This window comes from Eubalaena glacialis, chromosome 11 (assembly GCF_028564815.1).
Source record: "Eubalaena glacialis isolate mEubGla1 chromosome 11, mEubGla1.1.hap2.+ XY, whole genome shotgun sequence".
Taxonomy (NCBI): domain Eukaryota; kingdom Metazoa; phylum Chordata; class Mammalia; order Artiodactyla; family Balaenidae; genus Eubalaena; species Eubalaena glacialis.
Window position 1 is genome coordinate 111,772,664 of NC_083726.1, and position 18,336 is coordinate 111,790,999.

The following is an 18,336-nucleotide window of genomic DNA, read 5'->3' on the forward strand; positions in this document are numbered from 1 at the left end:
AGACGTTACAGCTGCACACAGGTGCCTTGTAAGCTCTTCCCAGGCCACCATGGAATTCTCAGCAGGTGGAGAGGGTGCACGCAATGTTTCGGGTGTTGATATTAGGACAACTTTTCGATTCATTATGATTGGATTTTTACAGGGTTAGATGAGAAATTATGGTATCTCAAGCATGCAAACAGTCAAGACAGTGCAATCATTCCCATGGGGATAGCAGTAAAAACAAGTCAGGACTCAGAATCGGCTTAAAAAAGAAAATCCAGGTCTTTACAGCTACCACAGCTGTCCCTACACCATCTATCCCTGAGCTGGAAAAACTCTCTCCCTCTCTGCCCTTCTATGAAATTCTGCTCCAAATCTACAGTCTCTAGAGCTTATCCCCACAGGGTAGGAGGGAGCTGGAGCCGGCCCGGGAGGATGCAGGAGACCACTTAGACTCCTGGCTCCTAAGCATGGCTTCCCCTAGAAATCACTGCAGGTGCCTGTAAAAATACAGATTCCAGGGTTGTGCTCCAAGCCCACGGACTCAGAACCTCTGGGGCAAAAGCCCAGGAAACTGGATTTTTCAAAGCTTCCAGGTTTTTCTCCTGAACACCCAGACGGTGAAACCGCTGGTCTGGCCCAATGCCCTCATCCCCAGGTGAGGAGCCGAGGGGTAGGGTGGCTGGCTCAGGGTCAGAAACGAGCACAGCAGGACGGGATAGACCCCCAGAGGGGGCCCCGGCTGTCCCAAGATCCCATCCCTGTTGCCCTGCATCCAGCCTGCCCTGCACTTTCTCACAGTTGTGTCTGTGGCCACCAGTGCTGGGGCCCTGAGGTCAAGTTGCAGCTCTAAGTATGTTTCATCTGTAAACTGGGAGCAGCAATGCAGTTTCTACTTTCCTCTGATTCTGCCCAGATGGCCCGGTACTGGGCTCTGCCCAGGGAATCCAACTATGAGATCTTCCCAACTGATTTTGCCTCTAGGAGAACTGGCCATGGGAAATAGTCTTCTGTGCCATTCCAATTTTTAGATCATTTTAGAGGTGTCTACACTCTCCCATATTTCTGAACTCTGCTATAGAATACACATCCCTCTTGGGACAGGTCACTCAAGCTGATAAAACCTTGAATCGTCAAGGCGCCTTTTCTCTTCTCCAAAGTGTGAAGCACTTTATTGAGTATCATAGTCCCTGCTTTGCCTGCAAGGACATTAAGAGACAACGGGGGACACAGATTTAAAATATCTCGGCAAAACAGGAGAAAGTTGGTATTCAAATCCCTAATTCCTTACTTCTGGATGGTAATATTCCATCCAACAAGGACAATTCACATGGCATCCTAAAGTAAGGAAAATATTTTCTGCATCTGATTTCATAGTAAAGAAGACAATATGGCCCCATAGCTTTTATGTAGTTTTCTGTTTGGAGGATGCAACAAGCACCAGCCCTCCCACTCCAAGTAAAAAATGAACAAGTTTCATAGTTTACAAAGTACTTTCACATGCATTATCTCTCTCTCTCGGCCCTCAGAATCCTGCGAGATAGGCACTGTCCAATCACCATCAGACTCTGTGCAGACAAGGAAACTGAGGCTGGGTTTAAGGGGCTAGAGGTCCTTTCTTCCCACCGCTTTTCCTCTGAAGGCAGAGCCGGCCCTCCTGGGGTCAGACCTGCCACGTTGGTCCTATGCGGTCTCAGGACCCTGCTCACCCCCTCCCTGATCTGTAAGTCCCTTGCTCTGCTGCCAGCAGCGGTTACTTTCATTTCAGCTGTAGTATTGGATCAAGTTTGGGGAATGCCTACTGTACCTTGTTCAGTTTACACACATTGCCCTATTTTCCTCATACAGAAACTTTGCTTTTTTGAGTAAATCCACTGAGACCGAGAGGACATTCCGTAGCTTTTCCATTTGTTCCTGTAGATATTTTCTCCACCCTTCTTCACCCTGCTCTGGGCTGCAAGGCTGCGCCCCATGAACCCACATGGATGACACCAATGGGCTCCCTTGCCCACTGCCATGCAGATGGTTCAAGCCCATGCAGAACTCCTGCAGGAGATGTGAGGTCAGGATGATCCCTCCCAGCCCCTCCCTGCGGAGTCCCAGCCCCTGTCAATCAGCCCTCTCCACATCACACTCTCTGTCTGCAGCTTCCAGTAAACAGCCCCGAGCCTTCAGGCCAAGCGGTGGTCATGGCAGTAACCTGCAAAGCCATATTGGAGTCCGAGGCAACAGGAAAACTGGGTGCCCCTGTATACCTGTTTTTATATTGTTTTTACTAGCTACATTTTCTAGAACTTTAGCTGAAAAAATATTGAAAAATTGAGACGTGGGTATATAAAAAAAACTCACATTATTTTAAATTTAAATATTTTATTTATACTCCAGCTGAAGGTATTATAATTTTATTTCTGGCTCTAAAGGAAGCAAGTTTATCATTAGTACTTTCAAAATCTATTTCTTTGCTTATCTCATTTTCAGTTGAGTATTGTGAGAACAAATGAGGGAAATAACTTTGAAAATATGTTTGAGGAATGTAAATCTTTATCAAGAGATAGGAGTATACTTTCTGAATTTAGAAAGAAGTGAAAGAAAAAGGAAATTAGAAACATATGAATCATGGGCAAGAGTATTAATTAGGATGAGACCAGTACATATCAAATAGAAATTAAGATTTTAGACGTCCTAATTTCATTTTTGAAATGGAGATATAAAAATTAAACAAAGTACCTTTGGATTTTGAATTTTTAACTGTAAAAAGTTATTTTCCATGAATAGATCTGATATACAGAAAGAAGCCACTGACTTAGCTCTTCAATATATTGATGTAGAGATTTTATCTGAAATAGTTAAAACTAACACACAATATCAATCATTTACAATGTAAAATCAGTATTGTATTTGTGTCTTCTAAAATTAATTCATACACTTCGCTTAGTGCAATCTTGTCCAAATTTAGACATAGCCTTCAGAATTTTTTTGTAAACAATACCAGTAGTGTTGTCTTGCAAAAGAAGTTTTGGTGAGCTGAAGTTAATAAAAAATTTTTTAAGATAGTCACTTGGTCAAGAGATATTGTCAAATGTGACAATTGTCTCAACTGAAACTGACATAAATCAACACGTGGATTCTAAAAACATTACTGATGAGTTTGCTTCCATTTTAAGCCAGGAAAATAAAATTATAATACAGTCTGGTTTTGATGTAAAGAAAACATTTAAACTTAAAATAATGCTGTGAGTTTTATACACATACTTTTAATTTTCAATATCTTAAAAACTCCTTGTATGTTCTGGAAAAAAAATTAACCATTAAAACTGCACAGAAACATGTATATATAGGGACGCACCCTTTCCCCTTTTATTTAAGATTTCCCAAAAATCTTAAATAAAAATAGGCATTGCAGGAGCCTATTTTTATTTAAGATTTTGATATTTTGTTCACCATGGATTTTTGTTAATTTTAATTTGAAAATATTGCTTTGAAGTATTTTTTTTAAATCTCGATTGTGGCATTTTTTGACGTCCCCTTAAATTTTTTAAAAAAATTTATTTATTTTATATATTTATTTTTGGCTGCATTGGGTCTTCGTTGCTGTGCACGGGCTTTCTCTAGTTGCGGCGAGCGCGGACTACTCTGTTGCGGTGCTTCTCATTGCAGTGGCTTCTTTTGTTGCAGAGCACGGACTCTAGAGCGCAGGCTCAGTAGTTGTGGCACACAGGCTCAGTAGTTGTGGTTTGTGGGCTCTAGAGTGTAGGCTCAGTAGTTGTGGCACTCAGGCTTAGTTGCTCCGCGGCATGTGGGATCTTCCCAGACCAGGGCTCGAACCCGTGTCCCCTGCATTGGCAGGCGGATTCTTAACCACTGCGCCACCAGGGAAGCCCGACATCCCCTTAGATTTTGCATCGAAGTCCCACCTTCCCTGGGTCAGGGGGCCTTCCTGTCCCTGGTCCCCAGGGCTGCACTGCCACCTGTGCCCACACTTTCGTAAAGATTCCCTTAATACACTTCGCCTCAAATCACCCAATTTGACTGTCTCTGCTTCCTGCTGGAGTCCTGCCTAATACAACAAGGCCACAGAACTTGCCCAAGGTCACACAGCCAGCAAGTAGCAAAATCCAGGTTCAAATCCAATTCTCCAAGACTGCCGGCTCCTCTGTGCTGTGGGGCTTCCCTGACGAGAACAAAGATTTGCAAAAAGTAAGACCCTTCAGGAGGCAGCTGGCCTGCTGAGGCCCCTATGCTTTCTTCTCCTGTCTGGAAGCGCAGCCTGAGCCGGGGCAGGACGCTCCTGGCTGGGCACCTGCTGGCTGTCCTCCCCAAAGCCCAAGAGTGGGAACCCAGCTCCACGTGGGCGTCCCTGGGCCTTGAGCAGGCAGACTTCAGGAGACACTGCGATGCTGGGTTTTTGTTTTCTTTTCCAAGTTCTCCTCTAATTGAGAAGGACCCGTGCAGCTGTCAGCCCAGAGGCCTCGGTGTCTGCACCCGGCCTGTGCCAATGACCGACACCCTTGTTGTGACGACATCAAGCACACGCCCAGGAAGGCATTAACAACTGTCCATCTGTGCCTGACCGGAAGGCGTTGAGTGTGCAGCCTTGGGGCTCCCGAGGGCTGGCCGTGCTCCTAGGAACCAGCGACCCAGGGGCACAGAAGCTGCCCCACCAGGGGAGGGGACAGGCTGGGCAGAGGAGGGGGCTGGGAAGCAGTACCTCCCTCCCATGTTACAGGAGTTGATAGCATAAATGCAGGGTTCTGCCTCAGACACGATCCCCAGAGCGACTTTCTCTGGCCACGATCCCCAGACAGAATTTGCCTCCTCAAGGTCTACCTCTTGGTGAGACGGCAAAGACCAAGGCTGACTTAACTTTTCTAGACCTCAGTTTCCTCATTGGTAAAATGGAAGTAACGATAGTACCTCTCTGATTGGGACAGGAGAAGGCATGATTTGAAAAAGGAAAAACAGGTGCTTGTTTGCTTTTTTAATAGAGAAGTAATGGGACTGAATTCACGCCTTCTGAATTCCAACTCATGTTTGAGCTCTGCTACAGACTTGCCCATTCTCTTAATGATTATTTTACAAAATGAAGCATTTTTTTCATTTTCTTTCTTTTTTAAATTAATTTTTATTGGAGTATAGTTGATTTACAATGTTGTGTTAGTTTCTGCTGTACAGCAAAGTGAATCAGTTATACATATACATGTATCCACTCTTTTTTAGATTCTATTCCCATATAGGTCATTACAGAGTATTGAGTAGAGTTCCCTGTGCTATACAGTAGGTTCTTATTAGTTAGCTAAAAATGAAACACTTCGAACTATTAGGGGAATTATTGTGAACACATAGGCATTTGTTCCACAAATGTCTATTTCACAGTTGGGAAGGATAAAGTACCGTCCCAAGTTCTAGGAATCTGGGGACACCCAGGACAACCGAGACCTCTGCACTCAGGCAGCTCATATTCAGCAACAGATGAGCAAAGAAATAAATGCTTAATATAATAGAAGGTGGTGGTAAGCAGGTGGTAAGAGAGCAAAGGATGCTGTGGAAGAGAAGGGGCGGTGGTGATGGTGGTTTTAGCTCTTGTGATCAAGGAAGTTCTTTTCGAATAGGTAGAATTTGACTAGAGATTGAAAAGTCACGAAAAATGGTCCGTGAGAAGATCTGGGTCAGGAGGGTCACAGGCAGAGCAAAGAGCAGGTGCAAAGGCCCTGAGGTAGGGAGGTTTGGCAGATTAAGGAAAAACAATACTGCCCATGTGACCAGAGCAGTGTACCAAGGGGCCAAGGGATGGGGGATGTGGTTAGAGAGGTGGTCAGGGCCAGGTCATCTGGGGCCCGGGAGGCTCTGATGAGAAGTCTAAACTTTATTGTAAGTGGGTTGGGAAGCCATTAGAGGGTTTGGGGCTGAGGATTAACATAATCGGACTTACATTTCATCAGGATCTTTCTGCCCACTGGTTAGAAAAGTATGTAGGGGAGAAGGATGGAATTAGGAAAACCAGTTATGAGATTTTTGCAAAAAATCCAGGTGAGAGGTATGGGGTGGCTTGTGTGAGGACGGAGGTAATGGAGGTGGTTGAGAACTGGTTGGATTCTGTATATGTCGTGGGGGTAGAGTTACAGCATTTATAATAGATACAGTATAAAAAAGGAATAACAGAGTTTATATATAAATATATATATATCTTTATTTTTACATGATATGCCTGTATTTTTGGCCTGAGCAATTAGGTAAACAGAGGAATCATTTACAGAGGTGGGAGATCGGTTTGGGGACATGGCTGCAGATCAAGTTTGCCTTTGAATAGTAACGGTATTTGCAAAGAGAAGTGCAATTTGAGTAACATGTGGAAAACTATAAACTCCTAAGTAACGTAAATATCTTTCTCATTGAGATTTCTAATTGTTGATCATTGATTTTGGCTCTATCTCCAAATTTTTAGAAGGGATAACTAAATCCGAACCTAATGATGAAGGAGCACAAGCTCCTAGGGGTTTTCTGTACCTCTGGGATCATGAATTAGTAAGTTCTTGAGGGCAGGGGCTCTACCTAGTTTATAGTTTATAATAGACTTCTGACCAATGTTGATTGAACAGACCAGGGAAATGGAGTAATTGCGCAAGAAAACAGGGTCAGCTGGACATGCCTTGGCCCGCTTAATTCCAGAGACCTCATGGAGGTCTCTACCAGAGCATCCTGGCAAATCTGCACCCCCCAGAAGAGTCCCTTCCCAAGCATAAAAGAGATCATTCCTGCCTCCGATTTCCCCTTTGCCCACTAATACCTGCTGCTAAAACTGAGATGGGATGTCTGTTCATCTACCTGGTGTGTATAATCTGTGTTGCAATTCAATAGACTGGTTCTTTAGATGTGGTACATATATACAATGGAATACTACTCAGACATAGAAAAAGAACAAAATCATGCCATTTGCAGCAACATGGATGGACTTAGAGATTATCACACTAAGTGAAGTAAGTCAGACAGAGAAAGACAAATACCATATGATATCCCTTACATGTGGAATCTAAAATATGACACAGACGAATTTATTACGAAACAGAAACAGACTCACAAGCATAGAGAACAGATTTCTGGTTGCCAAAGGGGTGGGGGGTTGGGGGGGGTTGGGGAGGGATGGAGTGGGAGTTTGGGGTTAGTAGATGCAAACTATTACATACAGAATGGATAAACAAGGTCTTACTGTATAGCACAAGGAACTATATTCAACATCCTGGAATAAACCATAATGGAAAAAAATATGAAAAAGAATATGTATATGTGTATAACTGAGTCACTTTACTGTACAGCAGAAATTAACATAACATTGTAGATCAACTATACTTCAATTAAAAAAATAAATTAAAAAAAGAAACAACGAAAGGCTGATTCTTTGGGCAACAATGTCAGATATTGGTTTTTAAGAGACCAATGCCAGCAGCATCTCCTCGCTTTACAGAAAACTGAGGCCCAGAGAAGGGAAGTGACTTGATCAAGGTCACACAGCTACTGTTCCCTGCAGGGGAATCTAGAGATCTTTGGAGGGATGGGAAGTCTCTTCTTTTTGACTTTTAAAATGTAAAATGACACCCCCTTCCAAAGTGAGGAAGGAAGTCACACTTACTAGGTTGTAGGAAAACATTTTAGAAGTGAGACATGGATTTCAGGACTGCATAGGGTATGGATGTGATTTACAAAGGGAGAGAAAACTAAGGTCACGGATGCTGGGAGGCCATCCCAGTGTCTCCGAGCTGCCTGCCTGGCAGGAACCTTAATGGCATCTGATCTCAAAGTACTTAGTTTTCAGCAGGTTATACCTGAAGGAAAAAAATGGCATTATTTTTCTTTCCTGATTCAGGTCCCTTCCTTAAGGCCCCACTCCACTCCACCATGTTACATTTTCTCCATCTCTTCATCAAAGAAAATGCACACCCCAGGTCTTCAACACCATTCATTTGTTCAACATAATAAAACGTATTTATTGAATGCCTGCGGTGTGCTGGATAGTCTTCGAGGTGCTGGTAATAATGCAGCCAAAAGAACAGACACAGTCCCTGTTCCCAAAGTGCCTGCATTGTCACCGGCAGAAAGATATCAGAAGGGGGAAGAGCGGGACGGTGGCAGTGACACTGGGTGGTCAGGGAAGCCCCCTGGGGGAGGTGACCTTGAAAGTTGCAATCTGAAAGACAAGAAGGAGATGGCTCCGTGGAAATCCAAGGAGAGAGATTCCAGGTGGACAGACCAGCCAGTGAGAGCCTCCCTAACAAACCCAGGAGGGGAAGTTTCCATCCGCATCTCAGCCTAATCTGGCACCTCTAACACGGATCAGGTTTTGCTCTCCAAACAAAGAGGTGTTTTTTTTTTTTTTAACTTTGTCCTATATGAAAACAGACTGTCAGAGTTGGCTCCGAAACCATTTGCTAGGCTGATGGGGATTAAACAGAAGGCCCCAGTGTCCTGATGGCCGTGAGTGGAGCCCGCGCCCTGGTGTGTGGGGCAAGAAAGGGTTGGGACCTGGGGCCGCATCTAATTTCCCCTCCACCCCAGTAACAAGATCTCAGCTACTTGAAGAGCGGTCCCTCTCCCCGCCCCATCGTCCCTGCCCCCTGGAATTCTTGGGCAGAACAGCTGCGCTGGGGTCTCAGTTTTCAATGAAACCATAAAATACTCCTGCGGGCCCTTAAGAGGATGGCATTTATGACTGGGCTGGGCCAGCTTTCCTGCTCAGACACCCCCTCCCCAATTCCCAGGCTCACCAGATGCCCACATGTCCCCCAGCCTGCTCTTAAGCCTCTGGGAAGGGCAGCATGGGTGCCTCAGAAAGTCCGAGCCCAGAGCACGCTGGCGGAGGAAAATGACAGGCGGATCCAGCGAACAGGAGGACCTTTGCCCAGAAGCACAAGAAGCCACCCAGCAGGGCACCCGCTTTTGTCCTGCACCCCAACTAGAGCACCCACCGCTTCCCCCAGGCACACAGCTGCCTCGGGGAGGCTCTCTGCTCCCGGCTTTGAGGACATGAAAGCCCCCACTTGCTCTGAGAGGGGCAGCGGGTGTGACCCACATTCCTCTCACCCTCCCTGCCCCTGCCCTGGGCTCTTCTTTTAACGGAGCCTTCAACCTTGGCCAGGGCTGATTTACCACCAGGAAGCTAAGAAGCTTCAAATCCCCTCACTTGCTCCAGCCCCTTCCAAAGGCTGGGAGGGGCCTCAGCAAATTATTCACGTGTTACATGGTTTCAAAAACCTTGTAAAAGTAAGATTAAAATTATTCTGATATTAAGAAACAAATAGTAACAAAAAATTTCAGATCACACTAAAGTATTAATTTGTTAAGAGGAAGAAATAAATTTCCAATAGAAATGATACATTTCCTGTAGAAGTGATGAGTAGGACCTTAGATTGTTACATAATCCAATTAAAGGAAAGGAATTAATTATATGTTCATATTGGAAAAAGGATTTTCCTTCTTTTGCTGATTCAACATCAACTGCTATCACTGATAAAGATAACATAATCTTACAGTAGGAACAATGATGGCAGACTGGTTAATGAGCATTTAAGATTAATCACCACATTAAAAAAAAAATAGAGACATCCTGACATTTTTCAGCTGCTATGTGGAAGAACCTTAAGAGAGGTTTTCCTAAATTTGGTAACAATTCTGAAAATGTACTGTTATTACCAAGGATACAACCTGAAAAGAACTTTCCTGAAATATTAATATTAAAAAACAAATTTTGATCAGTCACGTTACAGGAGAAGCTCAATTCTCTTTCTATTCTCTCTATAGAAAATAACATTATAAAACTATTGTCAGATATGAAGAATATGCAGACAAAAAATAGGGGAAATAAAGTACTATAGACGTATTGCCAGGCAGTTAATGAAACTCTTAGTATTCGGTTTTCTATATTTTCTGATTTTTTAATTGTACCTGTAAGATTTTAACATTTATAATTTGCTGTGATTTATTTTTCTTCTTTAAGTACCTGTATTCATTTGCTAGGGCTGCCATAACAAAGGGCTTGACCTGGGGGCTTAATTTAGGGAATGTATTGTTTTACAATCCTGGAGGCTAGAAGCCCAAGATCAAGGTGTCGGCTGGGTTGGTTTCTTCTAAGGGCCATGAGGGGAGGATTTTTTGCAGGCCTTTCTCCTTGGCTTGTAGATGGCTGCTTTTTCCCCATGTCTTTAAATGGTTCATTCCCTGTCTCTCTCTCTCCCTCTCTTTCCTAACTTCCTCTTCTTATAAGGGTACCAGTCAGATTGGATTAGGGCCCACCCTAATAACCTCATTTTAACTAAATCACCTCTTTAAAGACCCTATGTCCAAATACAGTCTCATTCTGAAGTACAGGGGGGTTAGGACTTCAACACTTGAATTAGAGGAGGGGGCACAGTTCAGTCCAGAACAGTAATCCCATCTTGTGTTATTTATTCAGGGGAATCCACATATTTTTATAAAGTTTATTTATTTATTTATTTATTTATTTATTTATTGATGGCTGTGTTGGGTCTTCGTTGCTGTGCGAGGGCTTTCTCTAGTTGCGGCAAGTGGGGGCCACTCTTCATCGCGGTGTGCGGGCCTCTCACTGTCGTGGCCTCTCTTGTTGCGGAGCACAGGCTCCAGACGCGCAGGCTCAGTAATTGTGGCTCACGGGCCTAGTTGCTCCGCGGCATGTGGGATCTTCCCAGACCAGGGCTCGAACCCGTGTCCCCTGCATTGGCAGGTAGATTCTCAACCACTGCGCCACCAGGGAAGCCCTATAAAGTTTTAAGCACCAGAAAAATCTGGATCCAGACACATGGGCATCTCTTTTGTTCTTAGAATCACCTCTTCTGAAGTTCATAACCTCTTGCATACGAGAAGTCTTTGCAATTCAACAGACATTGTTGAGGACCTACTGTGTGCCGAATACTGCTCACACTGTGACCTCAGCAAGGATGGCCACGCCCTGCTTCCCCAATGCCCAGGTGTGCTGAGTGCTGGGAGGGGAAGCGCCAGATGCTCTGGAGCCCAGAGCAGGAGCAGGGTCGGCTTCACAGGAGCGGGACCTGGGCGGTGACACTGGGCCCTGCATGCAGGAGGGCTCTGCGCTTGGGGTTTAATGTTTGCTGTCACCATCTTGAAATTCTTAATTATTTGCCTTTTGCATGGATCCCTGCAAATTCTGCAGCCAATCCTGGGGCGGGAAATTTATGCAGCTTCTGGTTACAGCCAGGTTAGCTCTAGAAGGCTGACTAGGGTTTTCCCTTGCAAAAAAGTAGCACCCTAGGAAGGAGAATCAGCGTGTGCCGAGACGTGGGCAAGAGCCAGGGAGCGCTGCATGTGTAATCTAGAATTCTCCCTCCTCGTGAGTCGGAGGAAACGAGCTCTGTGTGGAGAGCGTCCTGGTTTGAGTGCCTGCGTTCACTCTCCCCAGGGTTCAGCATCTTCATCTGCCAAAGGGGGAAATTCACAAATCCAAGAGTCCAGATGTCACACACATGCCTCCTCTTCTTTTCTGGCATCACTTTCGAGTCAGAGCAGGGAGAGATCCTGTGTGGGATGAAGGCTGTGGTCAGGGAAGGATCCAGAAGGGCAGGGGAGCAGAAGTGCCACGCCAGGGCGTGGAGGTGAGCAGGTCTGAGAAATAGGAATTCAATCAGTGGGGCCGTTCTCAGTGTTCCTGAGAGAGGGACATGGCCAGAAAAGGGGCTGGGCGACACTGTCAATGACCCCGAGTACCCAGCCAGAGGGCTTGGGACTCTGAACAGTGGGGGCTCCTGGAAGCATCTGGGTGGGACCTGATGAAAGTGGCATCTGATGAAAATTTGTGTCTGGGAGAAATCCCACACAGCTCCTTTCAAGGTTGGATCACAGAGAGGAAAGCCAGCTCTGCTGAGGGCTCCTTAGGGTGGGGTGAGACCCTGCCTCGTCTGCCCCTCAGCACAGGACACACCATGCAGAGGAATCCACGGGGCAGCCAGGAGCCTCATGGTCCCAAGGCCACGGGAGCTGAGCTCTGCCTTCTTCCCCCTGCCCTCCAGAGGAATCGCAGCCCGGCTGCCCTGGGGTGAGAAGGGAAGCCGAGGTTGCCAGCCCGGCACAGGGCCTGTGGGTTCCAGAGGCTGAGCGAGGTCGCACAGCCCACCCCAAGGAGGCTGACTCCACTGTGCTGACAGTCACACTGACACACACGAAGCAGGGTTATGTCAAAAGTTCAGGAGGAAGGATGACAGGATGAGGAGGAGAGGAAGCAATGCGGACAGCGCAACTATCCCGGGACTGAGACCCAGCATCTGGACTTCCAGCTGCAGGAAACCAGGAAGGGTAGTGACTAGAGCTGGCCCTCCCACCCGGCCAAGGGGACCAGGGCGTGGGCAGAGTGATGCGGAGTGATGGGTCAAGCCCAGATGAGGGATGTGTCCCGAGTCTCTCATCTACCTTCTCCAAACCTGGCTCTCAGCCTGCCAGGATGCCTCCACCCCATGTCTTCCCCTTCATTGTGACTCCAAGCAAGTCCATCCTCCAGAGAAGATGTAACAGAGCATCCTCGGATCTGCAGTGGGACCACCGCAGGGCTGCTCCCACTCCAGGCAGGCCTGGGTCTGCACAGATGCAACGGGGCAGCCAGTGCAGGGGGTCCAGGGGAGCAGGGCACCAAAGGGTGGAGAGACAAAGCTTGGAGTCCTTCCTGACAGATGAGGCACATCTGTTGAAGGCCCTTCTCCTGATTAACTCCCACAGGACACAGGTGCTCCTCTTCTGTAGGACTAGGTCCAAGCTGCCATGGCTTGGCCCTTGATGTCCTCAATCTTTATATCCCAACAACACAAACCTATTAGTTAGCCTGAGGCAAAGAGCCCTTTATCTGTGCCCTAATGACAAGCTGTCATGGAAGCTGTTGGAACCCTGATCACATTGCATCACGGCTGTATGTGTCCATCTCTCCAGGAGGCTGCGCTGCATCTCTATCCCCAGGCGGGGGTCCAACATGGAGCTGGTGCTGGGGAGGAGGGAAGGGACATGGCCCATCTGAGGCTGCGCAGTGGGACCAGGGCTCCAGGGTTCATACCCGCAGCTCCTGACGGGCATGCTGGGCTCTGCTTTTCTGCTCTCCATCTGTCTCGCCTCTTGCTAAATGGAAAGCACCAGGCTGGGGCAGTGCCTCGCCAGCAGCTAGAGCAGGTCTGAGCCCAGTGGAGCCGGTGTCTGCTGGAGCATGGGCAGAGGAAGGGGATGCAGCAAAGGAAGCCCTGGGACATCAGGACTCCCCTGCTTCACGACCTCCTTACCCATCCCATTGGACTGCGCTTTCAGAGCCTAGGGTATTTTTATAAGGGCTTTAGAAAGCTTCCAGATTTGGTCTGCAGAAAAGTGCTAGAAGATTGACTTAGACTGCAGCGTGAGGGAACTGGGCAAGAAAAATAGACTCTTCCCTCAAATGAGGGTGGTAATGAGCAGCCAGGCGTGTGCGTCTGTGTGTTGGGGCCAGCTGGCTTGGTCCCATCTCTCCGGGGGTTGGGACGGGGGAGCCAGTGTCAGGGGAGCTTCCGGGATGCCACGTGGGCCGCCAAGTGCCTTTCGTGTGTGTTTGCCTTCCATCCTGACGACACCCAGTGAGGTGGGCAGAGCAGGTGTCGGGCTCAAAGGTTTTATTAAAATACCAAACAACTGCTGTGCCAGTTACTAATAACTGCGGTCCCAAGCCCCCGAGGGATCTCCCACTACCCATTCCATTCCCTGGGGTTCTGCAGGAACTCTCTATTCTCAGACTCTCAAAGAAGGCCCAGCGGATGCCCCCACTACCCTGCTCTAGCCGACCGCTCTCCACTGGTCCACGCTGCCTGTTCCAGCTACAGACATTTTCACTATCACCCTGAGAGGTAGTTCCTATCATCAGCATCATTTTATTGGAAACTGGAGACTGAATGAAATCAGGAAACTTGCCCACATGATGACGGGTCACATGATTATGAAGGCAAGGTGGAGTAAAGGAGGATGCTCTGGACTGGATGACAGAAGATCTGGTTCTCATCCCCATTCTGCCCTATGTATTAGCTGTGTGTCATTGGCGGGCTTGCCTAACCTCTCTGAATCTAGCTGGCTTTAGTAGGTTGGGGTGGGAAGCGGTTCTAGTGGCCTTTTTGGAGCTTCTCAGAGACCACTCCGCTTGCCTCTCCTTCCATACTATCTCAAAGCTGGCCCCCCTTCCACATCTGTAGGGTAGGCTGGGTCTGCTCCCACGACACTGTGTAACTGATTAGGAATGTTTTTAGACCCACTTTTCAGGAAGCAAAACTGAGGGTTGTGGAGTACAAATGACTCAACTATAGTCCCAAGAAAAATCACTGTGATGGGATCTCAGGGGTAGTTTTCTTGAAGCACGTCTTAGATGAAGAGAAAGTTCTCTTAGAGTACCAGAACCAGAAACCTAGCCTTGGGTTGGGCAAACCTCCCCACCTACCCTGGTAGGTGCCAGAGGCACAGGAATTCAGGGGGAGTGGCCCTCACCATGCTGCCCCCCTTCCCCCGGCCTTTCCGATCTGCAGGGCACCCGGGCAGCAGGAGGGAGGGACCCAGTCTTGTTTCTCTGGAATGAAACAGGTTCGACAGGGAGAAAAGTCCCTCTGAGGGCAGGGAGGCTGGTGAAGCAGCACTGCAACATGCTGGCCTCTTAGGGGAGAAGGGGGGCCTGAGGTCCCGAGAGAAAGCTTCACCCTGAGAAACGCAGGGATGGTTCATGGACCGGGCCCTGTTTGTGCTTCTATTGCCAAAGCTTGACTTACGATTTTTCGTTAAAGATCCTTTGCTTTAATTCGGGCCGTTCATTGCTCAGGGTATATATGAACATGTGTTTGACTTCCCTTAGGCATACTGACGTTTCACATCTTGAATTTCGCAGCAGCAAGCGTTTTAATCATGAAAATATATAGTGTCTCACCCCCCCCATCGCCCTGCCCCCCACTGCCTGTCTACCCCACGTTCCTTCTCTATCCTTTTCACTGTTTTCCATCAATGTCTTCTGAGTGGTTAGCGTTCCCTGAAATTATTTTATAAGCAGATTTGCTTATTTCTTTCTAATTTTTTTCTGTTACACCCTCTAGACAAGAAGCTCCGTTAAGGTGCGAGCCTCACCTGCCGGTTTGTCACTATACTGATCAACGTCTAGGAGGAGAGTGGGCACTTAGTAGGTCTCTATGGACATTGGTTGAATGAACGTGAGCTTGAATGATGGACAAATGCTAAACCAGTACGTGGTGTTCTTTATCCAAGAGGCGTAAACACAGCCCTGACTCCTGGCCTTGTGTTTTGTTTCCCTTTACTCATGTGTAAAAGCTGTTTTCTTCCAATTCGAGTCCTCCCCCCAACAATTCATCAGTGTAATAACGGTGTCTCGAATGTTTGCACTGAAAAGGACATTACGATTCTATATTGTTGAGCTTCTTGTCTCCCAGAAATACTCATCCACCTCACCATACCCATCTACGTAACTAAAGAGCAATGCAGCCTTCCATCCTGATCCATTCTCCCTTAGGTTGACCCAAACCCTTCCTGTTGTAGCTCCAGTTTATTGAGGGGATTCATTCATCTGTTTGTATAACAGATATTGACTGCCTACTGAGAGCTTAGCGCCCGGCATCCGGGATATGATTCTGACAAAACCACCATGATAGCTCCCTAGGGAGATCAAAGCCAAGTGGGGTGACATATCAAACAAGGACTTACACCAATACCCAGACACCTGTCATTTCAGTTGTGTCATGTGATATAAATGCTGTGCGCCAGGACGACATAAAAGGATGGGGAAGGCTAGACTCTAACGAACTCAAGAGGAGATGTCAGGAAAGGTCCCCCCGCGGAAAAGGGATGGATGAACTGAGGTCTGGATTTATAAACTGAGGACTTTGTAAACTGAGCAGGAGGCAGCCAGACAAAGGGAGCGGAGGACAGAGGGCCAGCACCCAGGCAGAGGGAACGGCATGTCTGGAAGCCCCGGAGCAGAATGGGGCTTGGCTCCTTCCAGGATTCTCCTAAGAGAGAAGGATCTTTTATTTTCCTGATTGACCAATAAGCTTTCAAGGAGCCCAGCCAACAACTGGCAAAGGTCCTAGCCTGGAAGATAGAACCACGCTGGGTCCTTTTGGGCCAGAATCTTCAGAGTTTGGTTTCCCAACATCTGATTTTTCCTTTAAAATGTAACCTGACATGTCTCCAACAGCCGCATCCTAGAGCTGACCACTGAGCCACACCGCCATGGAGTGATGCTGGCGATGCATATTGTTTCCATCTTCCGTGTCATCTCCAGTGGAGGTCTGACCCCAGATCCCCAGAGGAGTCCGGATTCCACAACCCGATTTGCTTCCACTAAGCTTAGGCTAGACCCATTTGTAAATGGAGAGGCTCACCTGTGCTGGATTATTTTGAGATGAGTAAGAGATGGTCTTTGATAATTTCAAGCATGCTTCTGTCTTGACAGTGAGTTGTCTATTGGATATCTCTACCTTAATATCCCATGGGTACCTCAAGCTCCTTACCTATCATTCCTGTCTTCAAACCCACTCATCTTGCAGTCTTCTTGACTTTGATCTAGAATCATCGTGCCTCCAGAGCACAGTGGTCACCGTCCTTATGTCTTCCCCTCTCATCTTCCACATCCAACTGGTTACCAAATCCAACTGATGCCATCTGAAAAGTGCTCTTCTCATCCCGTTTCCCCCTGCCCCCTCTGCCTTGTCCTAGTCTGGATCCTCCCTTGTATAATTTATTGCTGATCTTCCAGCTCTCTCTCCATCAATCTGCCTCCAGTCCATCCATCAGTTATTCTACCACCAAAATCATCTTCTTAAAAAATCAAGGAGAAAACTCTTGTTGATTCCTCATTACGTAATAAACTAGTGATTCTCAAAGTGCACAAAAGCATCTCCTGGGAACTTGTTAGAAATGCAAAATCTCAGGCCCCACCCAGTCCTAATCAGTCAGAGGCTCAGGTGATGGACCCTTCAGGTGATTCTGATGCTAAAGTCGAGGGTCCTCAAGCAATCAAATCCAAACTTTACAGCCTTTCACACATGGCCTTGAATTATTTGGTCCCAGCTTCCCTCTCCAGCTTCCTACAGTCATAAAGTTCTCCTTACCCCAAACCTTTTACTTTTCTCTACATGTGTTAGACCCCTTCACCGCCCTGCACTTTTGAAGGCTGTTCCTCCATCTGGAATATCTTTCCCCTCAATCGTCCCTGTTAAACTCCTACTCATCCCTAAGAGCCAGCTCAGAGTTGCCTCCTCAGGGAAGCCTTCCCTGACTGTTCCCAGCAACATTTAGTTGCTCATTTTGTGGGTTCCTGGAACCCTTTCGCTGACAATCTAGTTACATCTGTTTTATCTGTAGATTTGGCTTCACCATAGGGAGTGGATTTCTATCAGATAATTAGAGCTGTTATAAAATAGCACCAACTCCTTGTGAGCAGGTGCTTATGGAGAGGACGTGAACGTTATCAAGGGTACTCTCAGCGGCTATACCTGAAGGTCGCATCTTTTCTACTCACTGTTCTTCCAGGAGGGATGACATGTCTCGTGCTGAGCCCATACAGTCGAGCTGGGTGCCAGACACCTAATAGGCATTCAATGGATTAAAGAATGTACTGAATGGATAAAAGATGGATCTCTGATTGTAAGGGAGGATGAAAAGTTCCGTCCAAATTTGAAATTCCTGTCTTCTATCCTTTTGCAAAAGTCCCCAAAGGATATTACAGCCATGCTGATCTTTATATTTCAGGGAAAAGCTACAACCACCAATCCAGCTAGTACAGCAGTTGATAAGTTACTGGGTGGGGGATGGATGGTTTGGGGGGTTTGGGTGGGAGACTCGCTCCTCTTTCCCACCTGCTGAAAGTCCCTGCTGCAGGGAGCCTCCGTGCTGGTGAGTCTGGCACCTCCCCCAGGTAGATCGATTGCTATGAGTCCCTGCTGTGTTGACCCCTTAATTGTTCCTTGTGCCACATGCCTGCCACCCTCCTCACTCCCCCACCTCACTGAAATTCAGGTCAAGGTCCCCTGAGGCACTCAGCATCCTCCCCATTGCTGTCTTCCTCAAAGAGTGCAGAGCATGTGCTTCCAGACCACCCAGACCTCCCGGGCTCCCATCTGGACACGTCCTCTTACCAGCTGTACCACCTTGGGTAAGTTACTTAACTTTCCTTGACCAGTGTCATCAACGGCACAAAAGAGTTAAAACTACTGGGGTGTACACGGAGCCTTACAGGAAAGAAGCAGCCAGTACATGATAACCATTACTATGATTATTTATTCTTCAGTCTGACCTTACCTTTCCACCCCGAACCCCAGCACCAGTTTCCAGCACTTTCCTACC